Source organism: Acyrthosiphon pisum, chromosome A1 (assembly GCF_005508785.2).
Source record: "Acyrthosiphon pisum isolate AL4f chromosome A1, pea_aphid_22Mar2018_4r6ur, whole genome shotgun sequence".
In the NCBI taxonomy this organism is placed as follows: Eukaryota; Metazoa; Arthropoda; class Insecta; order Hemiptera; family Aphididae; genus Acyrthosiphon; species Acyrthosiphon pisum.
The window spans coordinates 52,551,224-52,568,247 of NC_042494.1; positions in this window are offsets into that span (position 1 = coordinate 52,551,224).

The following is a 17,024-nucleotide window of genomic DNA, read 5'->3' on the forward strand; positions in this document are numbered from 1 at the left end:
GTTCACTGTGTGACTAAAATAAGAATACGATGGCAAAAACATTGTTTTTCGAAATTGTTTCGTATATTATTGCATAGTATATTACTACGCCCTCGCCCAAGTTCCAATTCACTGAGAAATCCTCCTACCTGCCACCCCCAATCAAATGCTTGACTATAATTTTGAGAAGAAAACTCTCGGGAAGTCGATAGGAATCCAAAAAACTTACACTTGAACCGCGTATAACGTATTAACGTTACAGTCGGTATGTTTATATGTTATATGTGTTATATCCATACTGCAGGTAGGTATAAAATAACAAGTAAGGAAGTATTTCGTTTATTAAAAATGAATATGATAAAAATGCGCTCTCTTATAGGTGTTGTTTAAATATTCAAAGAATGGTAAATTGTAGTGATGTTATTTCTTTGTTGTACGAATAACAACACACACACACATGTATGTATATTATTATTATTACTATTACCTCGGTACTTATAGGCATACTATGTGCGTATACAATATACACATACCTAAATGTGTGTATCCATTTTGTTCTATGATTATAGTCCGTACGGTCAAAATCGTCAGTACGCATTATATTATTTTTGTGATTGATGTACATACAATATTACAATTTATACATATATATAGGTAATACATATGTATGGATACTCGTATGCGCATAAAACGATAGCGCGTGTTAATATACGTCATAATATATACTCGAATTATTATTTTTTTCCCATCGAATTCTTCGCGTATAGATTTCCTTCGTATACGCGGTATATGCGGTTATTACTATCGTCGCTGACCGGTAAACATATTACGTATTATCCATAGTATAGCTGAGTTATTAGTAGGTACATATGCGCCACTCGTACACACGACTGTCCGTGAAACTCCAAACTGCACTCAAAATAATATAATATTGACGCGGTAGGCGTGAACACTAAAATATTCTCGAAAATAATATTATTTTATTATGTACCAGCCATTATAATTTACAGGTGTAGTGCCACATCTGTTGGTATATTAGAGCTGCCCGCAGCGTACACGACTACTGTCCAAAAGACTACGCGCGTACCCATACCAGTTATACCTCTTAAATAGTTTTGATGAATTAGGGCAGTTGCTGGTGTATGTTTCTAACATATTATCATCCGGACGATATTTAAAATAAAATATTATATTTGAATGTAGCCCAGACAGCATTTTGTAATGATAATATTATAATAACTTTATACTAATATTATTCGTTATTATAATGTTTTAATAATATTTTTAAACAAGAAATTGCTGTCTGGGAGGTAATAGAAATAACCATTTGAGCATTAAAACGATTGGCCCTGGTTTAAACTTGGAATATGAAATGGGGTTCTGGCATACAGTGATAATGCCAACTGTCTCCCAAGGCTGAACTTTGGTCCGTATCAAAAAAAGCACAAGGAAAAATTGAAATAATTCATTTAAATTTTAAAATAATAATTAGGTACAAAATTGAACAAATCCTTATTAATAAAAAACTCATTAGGTACATTTTATATAATGTCTTACCTATAGAATATAATACATACAACAGAACTTCAAAGCTGAACTGTCACGCATGTTTAAATGATGAAGCCGGCATCTTTTAACGAACAATTATTAGAACAAAGTTTCCTCTCCCAAAGACCACCGCCAATGCAGAGACAGCCGTTCAAGAAACCGAACGTCATAATATTATATAAAGCCCGCGGTCCCATCAGGAACTGGCCGACCTCGTTTGCCGAATGGACGGTCACCGCATCGAATCAAAAACATATCATATTATAGATCATAGGTGTACACAGTGTTGTAGACTCACAAACTTATTACTAGGAATTTATAGACATGTAAATTTTTGAAATAAACATGTCTGTCAATAGCGCAATATGTTACCGAAAACAACAACATAAATCAATTTAGCTTAAAAATGTTGTACATTGATTTATTGTAAATAATATTAATGGCTTTGCAATCCGGACGACCTGCACAATATTCATTGCCTCTCATAGCGTGAACAACGATCCGGGTATTCGCATTTATGAAAACAACATTCACCTACTAAAATAACAACAAGTGCGTTGGCCAAATTGTGGGACTTTTGGTCTGGGGCAAAGGGAACAATAGAAAACCATTTATAAGGGAATCAGTTTAGTATAGCATTTTTAGACGTATCATAGGCGATGGCCGTTTAGTTCCGAGCACCTGAGGCTCAGTTTTCTTTTTGAAAAAAATAGATCCATGCTATACGATCAATAAAATTGAATTTTAAACTTGTGTTTTATTTTTATAGACATATATATTTTATTTCAAACCCATAAAAATCTAAAATGTTGTTTAAGAGGAAGAAACATTTCTGTATAGTGATTTTCAGCTACAGTATTTTTTTGGTGGGAAAGTGAAAATAATTGATATTTTAAAGAGGTCAAAATGAAAAGTTCACAGAAAGCTTAAAAAGCGTTGGGAAGAACAACAGAAAAAATTAAAGAAATACGGGAAATTTTAAGCAACACACCAGTTTTTGACAAAATTAATTCAGTTTTTTTGGTATAACTAAAAAACTTAAAGTAGATACTTTAAATTTTCACCATCGGTCTATATTACCATTTTCTATATACCATATATATTTAAAATTATTTTAACTCTTTTTCAGCTATTTATATACAAAAAAAAAATTTCGATTTTTATTAGTTTTTTTGTTTATGGTTGATAAAAAAATTATTCGCTCAGTAAAAATACTTGAAATTTACAAATATTTATTTTATCATACTCTAAACATAATACAATTTTCAAAATATGTAGACATTTTAAGTTAAAATTGTTTTTAGTTTTTTCTTCAGATGTCAATAAAATTGTTTTCTTTGGGTCAAAAATCTTGAAAATTTGCAAATGATTTTATAGTTACAAAATGATCAATGATTCAGTTCTAAAGCTAAGAATAGAAAATTAAAACAAAGTATCTCATAAGTAGTTCATACTGTCAAAAAAAAAAAATTTTAAATATATATTAACACAGTTTTTTTTTATTACTATTTTAGTTTCAAATTTGGACGAAATTAGATATTTGAAACTATCTAAGTTATTTTGTTGTAATTTAAAAATATTATTCTAATATAGGCTGAATTACAGACCGTCTCCGCTCAGAATGATTTTTGTATGCAATGATATTACTATATATAATTGAATTCAAATTTAACACCAACCAATACACTAACTCACTTCTAACCTACTATAGTACAGCAGAACGGTTTCCTAGTTTTTTATTATAACCATATATGATTAGGTTTTAAAACTAGTCGATGTATCAATTCACGTTAGTTGAATGCTAAATATTTAGTGTAAAATATTTCAAAACTCATAATGTGAGGCGTTGGGGGACTGAACAAATAATTTGAACATAAATATGTATAAATTGTGCTTAACTACTATGTACCTAAATTGTATATAATTTTTATAATATAATTTAGAGATAAAATGTATGCTGTGACCCATACTTCAAATATTTATTTGGCCCGATGATGTTTGAAAAAGTTCAGAGACATCATAATATGCTATCCTCGTGTGCACACCTATGATGTAGAATCTATATTATAAATCAAGAAATTAGAAACGTGCATAAGGTTGTCGCATGTGATATACATTTGCTGCACGGATAGCTGCTGCACTGACGATCTATTTACCACGTCTGATTGGTTAAAGCCGCTGTGTAGCGTCCAAACTCCAAAAAAATATAGGTAAAAAGATAGATCCCTGCAAGATGCCAGCCCGCTCTGGGCCATTATAATACGCTATCATGACGTGTAATTAAAATACCAGAAGGCGGCACATTGTAATATAAATATTATTATTTTAGCTCGCCAAAAATATAAAATTATCCGATCATAATTAATACAAATATAATATATTTATATATTATAATAATAATATGCGTTAACTACTATACAATGATAAAGTAAATACCTCAATATCGATTATAATAATTATGCTTTAGACCGATAAATATATGCTATGAAATTTATTTATTTGTATATTTAAACGGGCGGGCATGCCCAGTTACAAGTATTATAATATACATATGTCTAGAATTTATAAACATATTTTGTTATTCGTTATTACAGCGTGACAGTTAATCTTAAATATACTACATCAAGTAACGAATAGTGGTACAATCAGTAAATAGATAGGTTTAAGTACAATATATAGGTGATTTATTGAACATTTATAAGCAAAATAATTCACTAAAAACAAATAATTAAAAATAATATATAATTATTATTAAAACTTAACTTCAACGTATGACATTGACACATAAATCATTTAAACTTCAGCGGCGTTGGACGATCTAGTCCAGCTCGATGCAGCGGTATTATTAGATGACAACCATTAGAAAGTTACCGAAATGTAAATGAGACCACCGATGACGTGCGTTACCCCGCCCCTCAAAAATCTAACAGTCATTGCGAGAGCATTAAATTAACAGATTTTGCAAGGTGGGTGATACATTTTTTTTAGGGTGGTTAAAAATGTAATCTCTGTGGTATTAATAGCCAGTGACGGAACTGGGGTAATGTCCATGGATATTTTGAAATTAATTCCTTAGTGATCAAGTAATTAATTGCTTTTCGGTGACCATTTCGCCGTCATCCAACACCACGCTGCATAGAACTGTTTTCACCATACGTTTATATGGGCCATTGCAATAGCGTCGTTGGTGACATTAGGACTTCATATTTTTATCTGAACTTCAAAAAGTAGTCGGATTAGCTAGTATCCTAAACATTAAGTTTTTCGTAAAAAAAATATCTAACATTGATTTATCTATCTGGATAAGTGGCTGGTACATTAAGGTTACACAAATATTTTTAAATTATTTAAGATAAAAGATTTTTGACATATTTTGGTATTCAGCGTCTCTCACCATATAGTAGCACCATATATACCTAGAGTCGTTATATAGTGCAATAACACTATAGGTTTTAATTGTAATAATAATTGTGTCGACACTGTTTCAGTGTTCGCGGGCATCGGCGTAAATGTAGAATATATACATACAAATTTAATAATAATATTATTATACCTACCGGCAGCGTACTGAATTTCAAAATCAAATCCGTCCTGCCAGCGGCGTGTGCGCCCGATAATCGGTTAGTGCCGCGGCTCCGGCGATCCGATAAAGAGATCAAATCGTACGATATAGGTACGCCGTGAGGACAATTTTCTGGTAGATACGCATAAAAATATTATAGGATTATCATTAAAATATTCGTCGCGTGCTCCGTGTGTCCGGCGACCTGTTGAATTCGTGTGCACGGACGCGTACCTATACCTATACAATATAATAATGTCATAATAATATTAATAATATATTAGTCGATCGTCTGAAAACGAGAAATAAACCATCGCGCATATCTCTACAATATATTATAGCATACATCTTATAACGGGTCTACCGCGATTGACGATGATAATAATGCGTCTTTTTACGACGGACGTGCGACTGTGCGTGCATGTGCAATGCATAAGGTAGGTGGAAAAACACGTGTACCCCCATATAATACTAATGTTATAATATTCATCCGAGGCGCAACAAACCTCTACTCCCGTTGAATATCTAATAGATCTGATGGGTATTATGTTTGATGATAATAATACAATAATATTATTATAATCGTTTTGTTTTCCAGTTTGTTTTCATCGCGCCAACAATCACGAACGCGCACCGTACTTATGCGCCTTACACACGTCACACACGACCACTTTTATGTATAGTATTATTATATCCTTAACTATTAACCGAGCAACAATTGAGTGTACGCGTGGATCTGTAATCTGTACAGTATTTTCACTCAAAACCGGCCGCCCCGGATGGCGGGATGTCGTATGAAGAATTTCGTAACTATAAAAGTATATTAAAAGTATTGGTCAAGCCCTCAGGACTCCTGGAAAATGGACCGGTTTTTGAATTATAGGTACCTACTCGAAATGATGAAAAATTTACTAAAATCTGAAATTGTTTGAAATTAAGTGAATTAAATGTATCTATGGAAGTCATTTTTGAAAATAATTCTGGTTACGTGCGGTACACTGATTTTCAGTCGCAATATATTAAAAATTAAAATAAACATTTTAAAAATATATTGAAACTTAGTAAATAATTATTATATTATAAATTATAATATATGTCTGAAGCATCTAAAATATATTATACACGAAACGGATGCGTTACGCCAACGTCAACACGTAACTGACGGTATACCGAAAATTTGGCGGCAGGTTTGCAGTGAAGGTGGGGTAATTTTGATTTCTTGTTTATGTTTTATTTTTATTGAACAAGTTTATTTTGTTATTCATTAGAGTATATTTTTTTATCCCACAAAGCAATGTTTTCAAGAAAATCATGCTATATCATAATAAGGATAATGTAATTCAACCAGATAATATAGATTAATTATTAATGAGTTATGACAATATTATTAAAGCTAATATAATTACTGGATAAAATTCGGGAAAAGAGGAATCCATTTCAAGGGTTACTTACATTGGACTCTAACAAAGGTCACTTGGCTGTATCTACCACGCAAGGACACACATTTCCCGTTAGACCAGAATTTCTATAACAGAACACAAGGTTCAGGGTCAAACATTTGAGTATATGGACTAACGTACACCAGTTTTTATGTCCGGAAAGTCTTACGTTGCTTTTTCGCTGGTGAAAAGTAAAAAAAATTTAAAAATGCTTTTATTACAAGAAAATCCTATTCACAGGTATAGTGTGGAAAGAAACATTTCGTACTATTCTAATATTATAATGTACGACAAAATATAACCATCACCAATAATAGATTTCGACGACGAAACTCTTTTCTCGAATCAAATTGCCCTGAAATCCCCGATTTCATTAAGCTCGCCGAGAACCTAATCTCTGTATAAAGCATCCTTATTTTTGTTTGTCATAAGAAAAATAAAGAAAATGTAAAAAAAAAAATATTATGTAAACAAATATTTTATTCAAACAAATATTTATATAATTTCGGAATAATTGAAACCCGCCGCGCCGCCGAACAGCTATAAGCTCAGTCACCCGGTACTATATAATATATTATATGCTATAATAACAGACGCATATTATATACCTATGTATTCATAATATAATATTATCATGTATTGTTTACACGACGTATAACTCGGGGAAACGCGCGTCACCTATATAGGTAGGTACCTGATATCCGTCTGTGTGCTGCAGGTGAGAATGTAATTATGCGTTTTTTTTTTTTTTTTACCGCACACGCAGACACAACACACCGCTGCAGCGTAAACGTGCAGTGTCGTCGCGCGTATAGTGTAATTACGACGTCATATCGTATTTAAAATAATAATAATAACAATATAATATATATATATATATGCGAAATAATTACCCGTTGTTGCGTTTTTCTCACGTTGCGGCCAGCAATAACACTTGTACACGGACGAAAAACAAACAAAGACCGCGCGTACACTAACTTTATACACCGCAGTGACGGTTTTGTTGCCATTAGTTCGAATTCATTAAAACGTTCTACGATAAAATCGTCACACTTTATAAAATCTGTAATTTATTTTTAATGTTTTTATTTCGTAACGTTTTACGAGAAAAATGCACGTAGGTACACGCTGTGTAGGAGTTTTGTAACGACGTTCCATTATAATAATATTTAAAAATATTAATAAAAAAATCAAAAAAATCAAGTATTTATTCGTGTACACGTTGAGCATCGTGTTCATTAGAGAAACACGATAGAAGGTAATCGCGACGGTCGAAAGAAATATTATTGAACAATTTTTTTTCCGTATGAAATTAACATAAATTACTTGTAAATTAATTTTATTTTACATTCGTTTTAAATACTTTAATGTTGCATACTAATTATAAATCAACGAGCCGGACATAAATAACCGAGAGACGCATGTGAGATTATACTAATATGTATATATAAATATACATTTAATGTATATTGGAGTGAATTATTCTTTTATGGCACTAATCGTAAGTCGTATTGGAAAAGAATTAATGCATTTAAACTAGTATGACTAGATATTATAGCAACACAATTTAAAATTAAAAATATAAGTCGGGGACAGATTGATATCCGTGCAGCTCATTAATATGCATACGTGTAAGGAAAATTTTAAAATACATTTTTTAATACAAATCGAACTTCACACTATTTTACTGAAGAATAATTTATGGTAAAAAATATAGGTGCGTAATATTGTAATAATTATTACAAAGTGGTTTTTTTTTCAATTTTAAAATCTATACTGTATAGGTTCCGTTCTGAAATATATTTTAATATTTATTATGTGTAGAACACCTATACCTACTGGCAGGCACGGCTCCAAGGGAGGGGCAACTGGGGACAGCCCCCCCAGGTTTTCAAAAATATTGAATTTTTAATACATATTATATTTGATATTTCTCCTTGTGATCATTAAATTATTATATTAGACTATTGAATTAGATATCTAGAAAAAACATATTATGATATTAATATGTGATGTGTATCATTTAGTGTTAGCTGAAAAATGACCCCCCCCCCCTGGTAAGTCTCTGAAGCCGCGTCTGCCTACTGGAATGGTTTAAAACCAAACAAATAAGATTATGACTATCAAATAGGTAGGGTGCCAGCATAACTTTTATTTGATCGACGTCATTATCATACTTTACTCGAGAAAATTGTATCATGAATTCCCGGATCGTGGTAAATGCTAACAATCTATTTTCTAAAGATTACAATAAGGAAATAAGTTTAATATGCAAAATACATGTAATTAAATCAATTGTAATTTTTAGTGCATTGTTAAAAATGTAGTATTATTCTTGTTACAAATTTTATATTAGAATATCTATTACACAGAGCACAACCGTATCGAGTACAAACAAAACCAAGTTCAAGGGGCACAAAATTGAGCAATTATTTTTTAAAACAAACTGTTTGGTATGTTTTAATTTGTATAACTTTGTAAATTTTGGCTATATTTATGATTAAATTGTTTATATTGTAAAGTTATCAAATGTGTACTTACTCGTCTATTATTGTGTTTAAAAGGCGTTAATTAATAATTTGAAAATTATTCGTTTCATAGATAGGTAGGTATTTCCTTAAAATGAGACTTTATGAACATTTTACAAGCAAAAATGACGCATACATTTTAATATTTTAATAAATTATATGCAAATTTTATAATTACTTACATTTTATTGATGAACTATATTATATGATTTTGAATTATATACTTATAGTAAAGTTCAAGTCCGTTAGAACGGTTTTTATTTTTAGTGTATAAATTAAATTTTAACGAATAATGAATATTATGTTTAGCATGAAACTATGTTCTTTTTTCGACGAATACTTTTTATGAATAGTTATAAATCACGTGATTAGTTGCAAGCTGACACAACTGCAGCCTCAGAAATCATGGCTTTATTATATATGCATATTGCATAGGTATCTAATATAATATGTTTCTGCATAGGTACTCTAAAACTATTTTTTTTTTTTTGTGAATTCTTATTAATAACCACGGTTATCTAGTACATGACTGTGTTAATAATATCATTAATATCATTGATTGTAATTAATACCATATAGTACCATAATGCGGCATATTTTATAAATAATATATGATAATATAATATATAATATATTCCAATTCAATCAGCAATCGCGGCGAAAATATGATTCACGCGTCAAAACGTACACGACCGAACACACACAATGATGATACCCTAAATATTATTCATATATTATTATATATATATAGGTTATATACTGTGCAAGCAGTTGTAGATACTGTACAGGTCGGAGTATATTGTACTTAAGCGATTAGAATTAGGTATTAAAAAACGACGTATAACGGTAAACGTTGAAAAACATTTCCCATCACGTACGTATAGTGTATAATATATAATAATATAATATACATTCGAGTTAAATACCTAATAACAATAATAATAATGGTTTCGTTTAGTCATTTTCTAAACAAAATCTATCATAATGGCCGTATGAGCGCTGTGCGAATGATAATAATATATATGCGTTGCGGCGGACCGGGTCGCATATATGCAACTATATATACACATCTATACAGGTATAATATAGGTTCATATACCATTATACCCGTACCTACATATATAGTTATGTTTGCGTGCATATTATATACTCATGTATACAGATATAGTGAGTTTATATTGTTATTGTCCTCCGTCGTCGGTGTGTACCACTGAATTTTCCCAAGGATCGTTGCAGACGCGTTTTTCACGGTTTTCAAGACGACGAATATACGACGTTATAATATAATAATAATATGGTAAAATGGTATAACACGGTAAAATAATAATAATAATAATGAACGCATATGTATATACGCTGTAAAAATGGGTCCAGTTGATGCATGCCGGCATCCAGCATGCAAGCATCGCGCGTGAGATCCGATGGAATGCGCAGAGGCGGCCATGGTGTTATTATTAAATTATTTTTTATTAATTATTCCCCCGACTAATAATAAAAATATGTAGGTACACGGCGGTGGTGGCGGCGAAGGTTGTGGTGGTGGTGGGTCGTATAATGTGATATGGTATAATATATATCGGTGTAATGCGTATACTCTGCTCGATCGGTTGATGGTTTGGTGACGGGGTGTGGTGGCAGCAGAAGAGGTTTACGGAGCACGCGTTTTAGACTTATACGTGTGAAAGGAAAATTAATAATTAGAGTATCGTTAATGAGGTATGCACGATAAAACCACCGTGAAGAACAAAGACTCTAAAAAAAAAAAATAATAAAAATTATATACATAAAATGCAGTATAATACAATGGTCATCCGCGCCTGATCTATACACCGAGCTCACCATCGCGGCATATACGCGTACCTGCCTATATTTATACGGCATGTATGTATATATATTTGTTCCTTTCATTATTATATATAATTTTTTTTGGTAGTTATTATATTATATATTATTGTGGTTTTTCATTGGTCTCTGTGCAGTCTCTGTCTGTGCGCATATATATGCGCGCGCGCGACCATAAAAATAATGATTAATAACGACCGCGAAGACGCGCGACGTACGGGTACTCGTGTATAGGTACCTATTATAATATATATATATATATATATATATATATATATATATATATATATATATATGTATATATATATATATGTATATAAAAATAAAAGAAAAAATAATAAATATACGTATTGTCGGGAAAGATGGAAAAAAACGTGTATAATAATAATAATATAATAATAATGAAAATCGATTGGTCCGGAGGCTTGTGAAGATCAATTCCAGTAGCCGGACCACGGCCCGCGGCTCCATGTCTAATTGCAGAACAATGCTCGTCGTTGTCGTCGTGTGTACCAACTATATACTGCTTAGGCTATGCGTGTAATGTTTATGTGTATGTAGACGAGACCAGTCTCCGGCACTGCACTGACGGCAATCAACGTCGTCGTCGTCGTCGTAGTCGTTATTATTATTATTTTTATTATTATTATTAGAGCGCCTGTTGTACCACTATTATAATACCCTGTAGGTAGACTATACCACCTTGTATATGCGAGAGAAAACACTACTGTGATAAATTTTAATATCTAATATTATTATTATTATTATTTTTAGGAACACGAGTAGCTGCGTATAATATACCTACTGCAGCGTTAAGTGATAATAACGTTTCGGAGTGATGTTTGGGCGGCGACCTTGACGCTTGAACAAACGCTCCAATTTTTGTGGTATCATTTGTCTAGCACCACGGGGTCATGCAAGATATCGTCGTAGGTATATTTTAATTTTTTTGCATTCAGCGTGGTGTTTATAACCAGCCCAAAGTTCTTGACGTTGACCCCCAATAGAACAATTATTGTGGTCATTTAAAAATGCCAACACATATTATATACTCATTTCTTCGAATATAATCGAATCCAACGACGTTTAATATTTTAATTCTGTCAGTCGTCAGAGAACAAGTATATAATATCATATTTAATACACATAACACATAAAATATAGATATATTACATTATTGTTTAAAATTTACCTGCACGTGAACTGAATAGTATTGTTAGAATATTTATTATGCATCACACTTTCTAATCCTACAACATAAGCTCCATAAACTATTCATCATTTCAAATTTATAATTGTATTATTACATTCGACATAAATATTACCATAGCCATATAATTTTTTTAACAAACTGCTCATTGGTGCTATGGTAATACTAGGGTCTAGGATAATAGAATATATTTAAGTTGAAAACACAATAATTAAAAATAAAATTTGCTATAAGTATAATATTATTATTATATGAAAGTACACTATATTATGTAATATGTATACAGAGTGATTGAGGAAGCTTGCTCGCCACCATCTTTAGGTATTCTTATGAAACAAATATTATGTCATATTTTTAATTACTCATATTTTTTTATTCCATTGAAGGAGTAGGTATCAGTGAGCTTCTTTCTTTAAAATGAGAACCACTCTTTTTTATTGTAAATTGTTAAACATATTTTTTTCGTGATAGGATACTCTTTAAATGGTATAAAATATGGGCCTATGTACCTATGTTTAAATATATTCCAAAAATCATAAATAGAATAAATATATTATTGAAGTATAAAAGGGTGTTTGGTATGCTTGGTGAATCACTCTGTATAATGCAACTATATATGTTAATATTATTATTTATTTGTGAATGGAACATAAGAGGTGTTACAAATTTTACTATAACAATATTGATAACTGATAACTGATAAGCTCAGTGATTTTGTACATCAAGATATATTTTTTATTTATGACCTACATAATATTTTGTAATTACTGCAGTATATAACTAGATGCGATATGTATTATGTATGTTAGTAGTTACTAGCTAGTTTAAATAACTTTACTATGTTTACTGTTTATTATGATTTCATATTATGTGAAATGTAATATATTTATTATTTTTTATATTAATGTTATTTATTTCCAGGTTACATTATTTAATACAAAAAATATTTTTAGGGAAATGTATTGTTATTTATTTACTTATAAAATGTATAATATTATAAATAATAATGACGATGAATCATTTTTAAAACACTAACCAATGAGAAACTTTGTAATTTGTTACGCGTACACATAACCTATAATCCTACCAGGATAAAATTTGAATAGTTATGTAACAACAATAAATATAAATATAATTGTATGGATAATTAATTTATACTTCTTATTATTTTAATAATCATTTTAGCTACCTAATGTCCTAATCGATTAGAATATATAAGTAAGCATTAGAAAACTAAAATCATTTAATTTTTATAAATGTAATCTTCATATTATTATATAATTAAGTTAATTTAACATAAAATGATGGATGTATAAGACTGTCATTTTTATTTTATGTACACGTGTACCTACAGCATAATAAATACTTTAGGCACACGTAGTAATAGTGCATTAAAACGTCCATACTATACGAAGTCCCATGGAAAACAAAATAAATTCATAGTATAGAGAAACAAATAATTCGTAGAATTAAATAAATTTGGCTCTAATTCTGCTTGACTCTCAAAAGTATATTTCGTTAAGCAGACAATTTTGTTAAATGGAAGTTTCACTGTATATTAAATTGACATTCACACACTTTATAGAACCCATTTATACGTGGGTGTATACTATACCTATGCAAATAAAGCAATTTATAATTATTTGTCTATACCATTATTATGTGTAGGTATTTCTCAAAGTCACATTATTAACAACCATTATTGTTTAAGTTATAACTGTACATAGATTATAGAGATACTAATATAATACATACAATCAAATTTACACTGCTGTATTTGGTTTCTTATAACAACAAAATTAAAACTTTTTCCTACCTATGAATATTTTTCAAACTACTATTTTTAAAATTATTGCAATATTTTAAAATTTTGTCGCTTTTACACTTTTTTACTTGAATACAAATAAGACATTTTTTGAGTCATAAAATTATAAGTGTTATAACAACATCATTAAAAACTAGTTTTTTATCACAATTATCTGGTTGTGTTCAATAATAATACATTTTATTACAATATAATAATAATAATAATATATTAATATGTAGTATGAGCAGTATTAATAATAATAACAGTCTGTACTATAAATGATAATATACTGCACTTTACAGTTTATTTTATACTGCGGTTACAGCAATACCCATAGTATTTCATATTCACGTTTTATATTGTAATAATCATATTTTAATAGTTTATATTGCACCTATATAAGTATATATATAGGTAATAGACGTACATTTATATATTTTTATTTTAACATTTTAGTGTTATACTTATTATTGTTGTGGGGTAATTTTAATTTATGTCTCATAAGTAATAAACATTACGAAATTATAATATATTGTTTCTTTACGATTATTATTATAATTAATATACTATTTGATATATTTTTATCAACGAAATCTGCTTTTTTTTATTTAGGTACGATCATAATAATATATATTTATGATTATACTTTAATTTAGTTTAATATTTTTTATAATAAACCTACGATATAATATATTAAATAATCATATGATTAATTAAACAATTGAATGTTTTTTTAATTACTGTGGTTTTTGATATATCTTTAAATAGTTAAAATGTTGTGTACTTGTGTGCATTACAATTTATTGTAAAAATCAACCATTTTTTAAGAATCAAAATTGTAATTACATAAAACTGTAAATATTAATGAATAATGACAATGTTCAATCTTGATTTAAAGTCAAAGTTTACAAAAAATATTAAAGTAACTTCTAAAATTGTTCATGAAAATAAAGCCGTTGTGTATATACGTTTCCTAAACGTAGTCATCTGTTTAATTATTATTATAGATCATTTTTAAAATCGTGTGTCATGCGCATTAGGCAAATAAACGTGTATGCGAATACACATATTATTACATGTATCTACCTAGTTACCTACATTATTGAGTGATTCATATTTTTATCATAAACCGGAATACGGAGCAAATAGCCGATTATTATTGTACATTTTACGGTACGGCGGTAACAGATGAATAAGACGACTGAAGAATGGGATACAAACGGAGTTGGCCAGTGGTAGACTGATCTATACGGACATTATACACGGCAGGAATATTATCATTATTATTATTGTTATTACTAAGGTAGACAGTACAATTAAATTTTGACTCATTGGATGAATAACAAGTGCGTAATAATAAATTACATCCGTAGAATGAGGTTTTCATTATGCCTACGACAACGTTATTACCCTATTTTTTTTATTTTTTTTTTATTATATTCTTTTAAATATATTTTTAATGTTTGTTTCTTCCGCTGGATGTTATGTCTATACTGTCGTTGGTATAAAAACTCATTGTGCTGTATCCTATTGCTTCTCGGAGATCCGCTGTGCATACAATACATCGTCGGATGAAAATTAAAATAATTACCTTTCGGTAATCGTTGTATATACCTATTCTGCAGAGGCAATAACAATTTAGAATATTTAAAAACTAATCTTCCAAATAAAGAATAATACTAAAAATAAAAATACACTTGAAAAATTCCGATTTACGACACGATACAAAAGACAAATGTCAATATTTTACGCATAATCGAAGTAGGTATAAGAAGTTAAATTATAGAATTAAATGATGTATTAATTGTAATTAACTAGGTATAATAGTAACAAAGAATATTTTTTGCGTATTTTGGAATTTATTGATGATGATTAAAAATCCAATAATATTAAAAAACAATGAATTGTGAGTTGTAACTTTTATTAAACGTCTTGTAAGTTATAACTCAGGTATCAGGATAAAATAAAAATACATAGATAGCTTCAGACCTGGATAGCCATGTTGCTATGTCTTAAAAAATTCGATGTTTGTTAATGAAAATTAAAAATGTTATCACTTTAGGCTTGGGCAAGGCAAACACTTAACATAATACTATATGTAAGTATTAGTATTATAAAATAATAGTTGAACTTATATATAACCTGCACAAATTGTTCATTGATATTTTCCAATTATTTATATAAAAGTATAAAACGTTAGGTGTAATGTAAAGTATAAGCAAATAATATTGTTTATTGTATAATATAATTTACTGTGCCTCTAATAATTATTGTACTATAATGTTACTGCTTAGTGATTACTAAATAATAATAAATATTAACAGTGAAGTTTTGTATATTAATATAAATAGGGTACCTAGACTACCTACACAAGTTTATTTCCTTGGTTAACTTTTTTAAAATGTTTTTTGTTTTGGTCTTTGATTCAACAGTTAGGGATACGTATATTTTTCGGTAAAAGTAAAAATGATCCATATACGTAATTTAGTTATTTATAATAGTTTTGCAAGATAAAAACGCAAATTTGAGAATTTTGATTTTCACAATAATAACGATTACTTATGTAAATTGTAAAACCAAACTCATGCAAGTAAGTTATTTGAACCTAAAAACTACGAGAAATAATTAATGGACACCTATGGGTTATTTTTAAAAACCAACTAACTTAGTCAAAACCAATGGGACTGGTCAGCACGCGTCTTTACAACCCTTATTTATAAAGATAACTCCGGAAGCAGTAGAGTACTGACATCGAAAAAATGGTACAGGATATCAGTAGCAAACTACTAAAGATTGGTTCATTTGGAGATCCAATATTTTGAATTTGGGTTGCATTATGGCTCCATACCACCCCCTCCCACTAATGATCCCCTGTAGTTAATTAGAGTTAGCAGCACTAACGATGAAACTCGAGCACAATCCACCAAAAACGTAGCACAAACGAATGGCATAATTTAAATTCGAAAATTCGGAGGTGGGGGTGCAGTCGTTTCCCTGGCACCCCCAATCATTATCCCTTATAACTCCTGAAGGGTTGCAGCACAAACTATGAAATTCGAGCACAATCTAGCACAAACGTAGCACAAACGAAAGCCCTTGGTTTGAATCC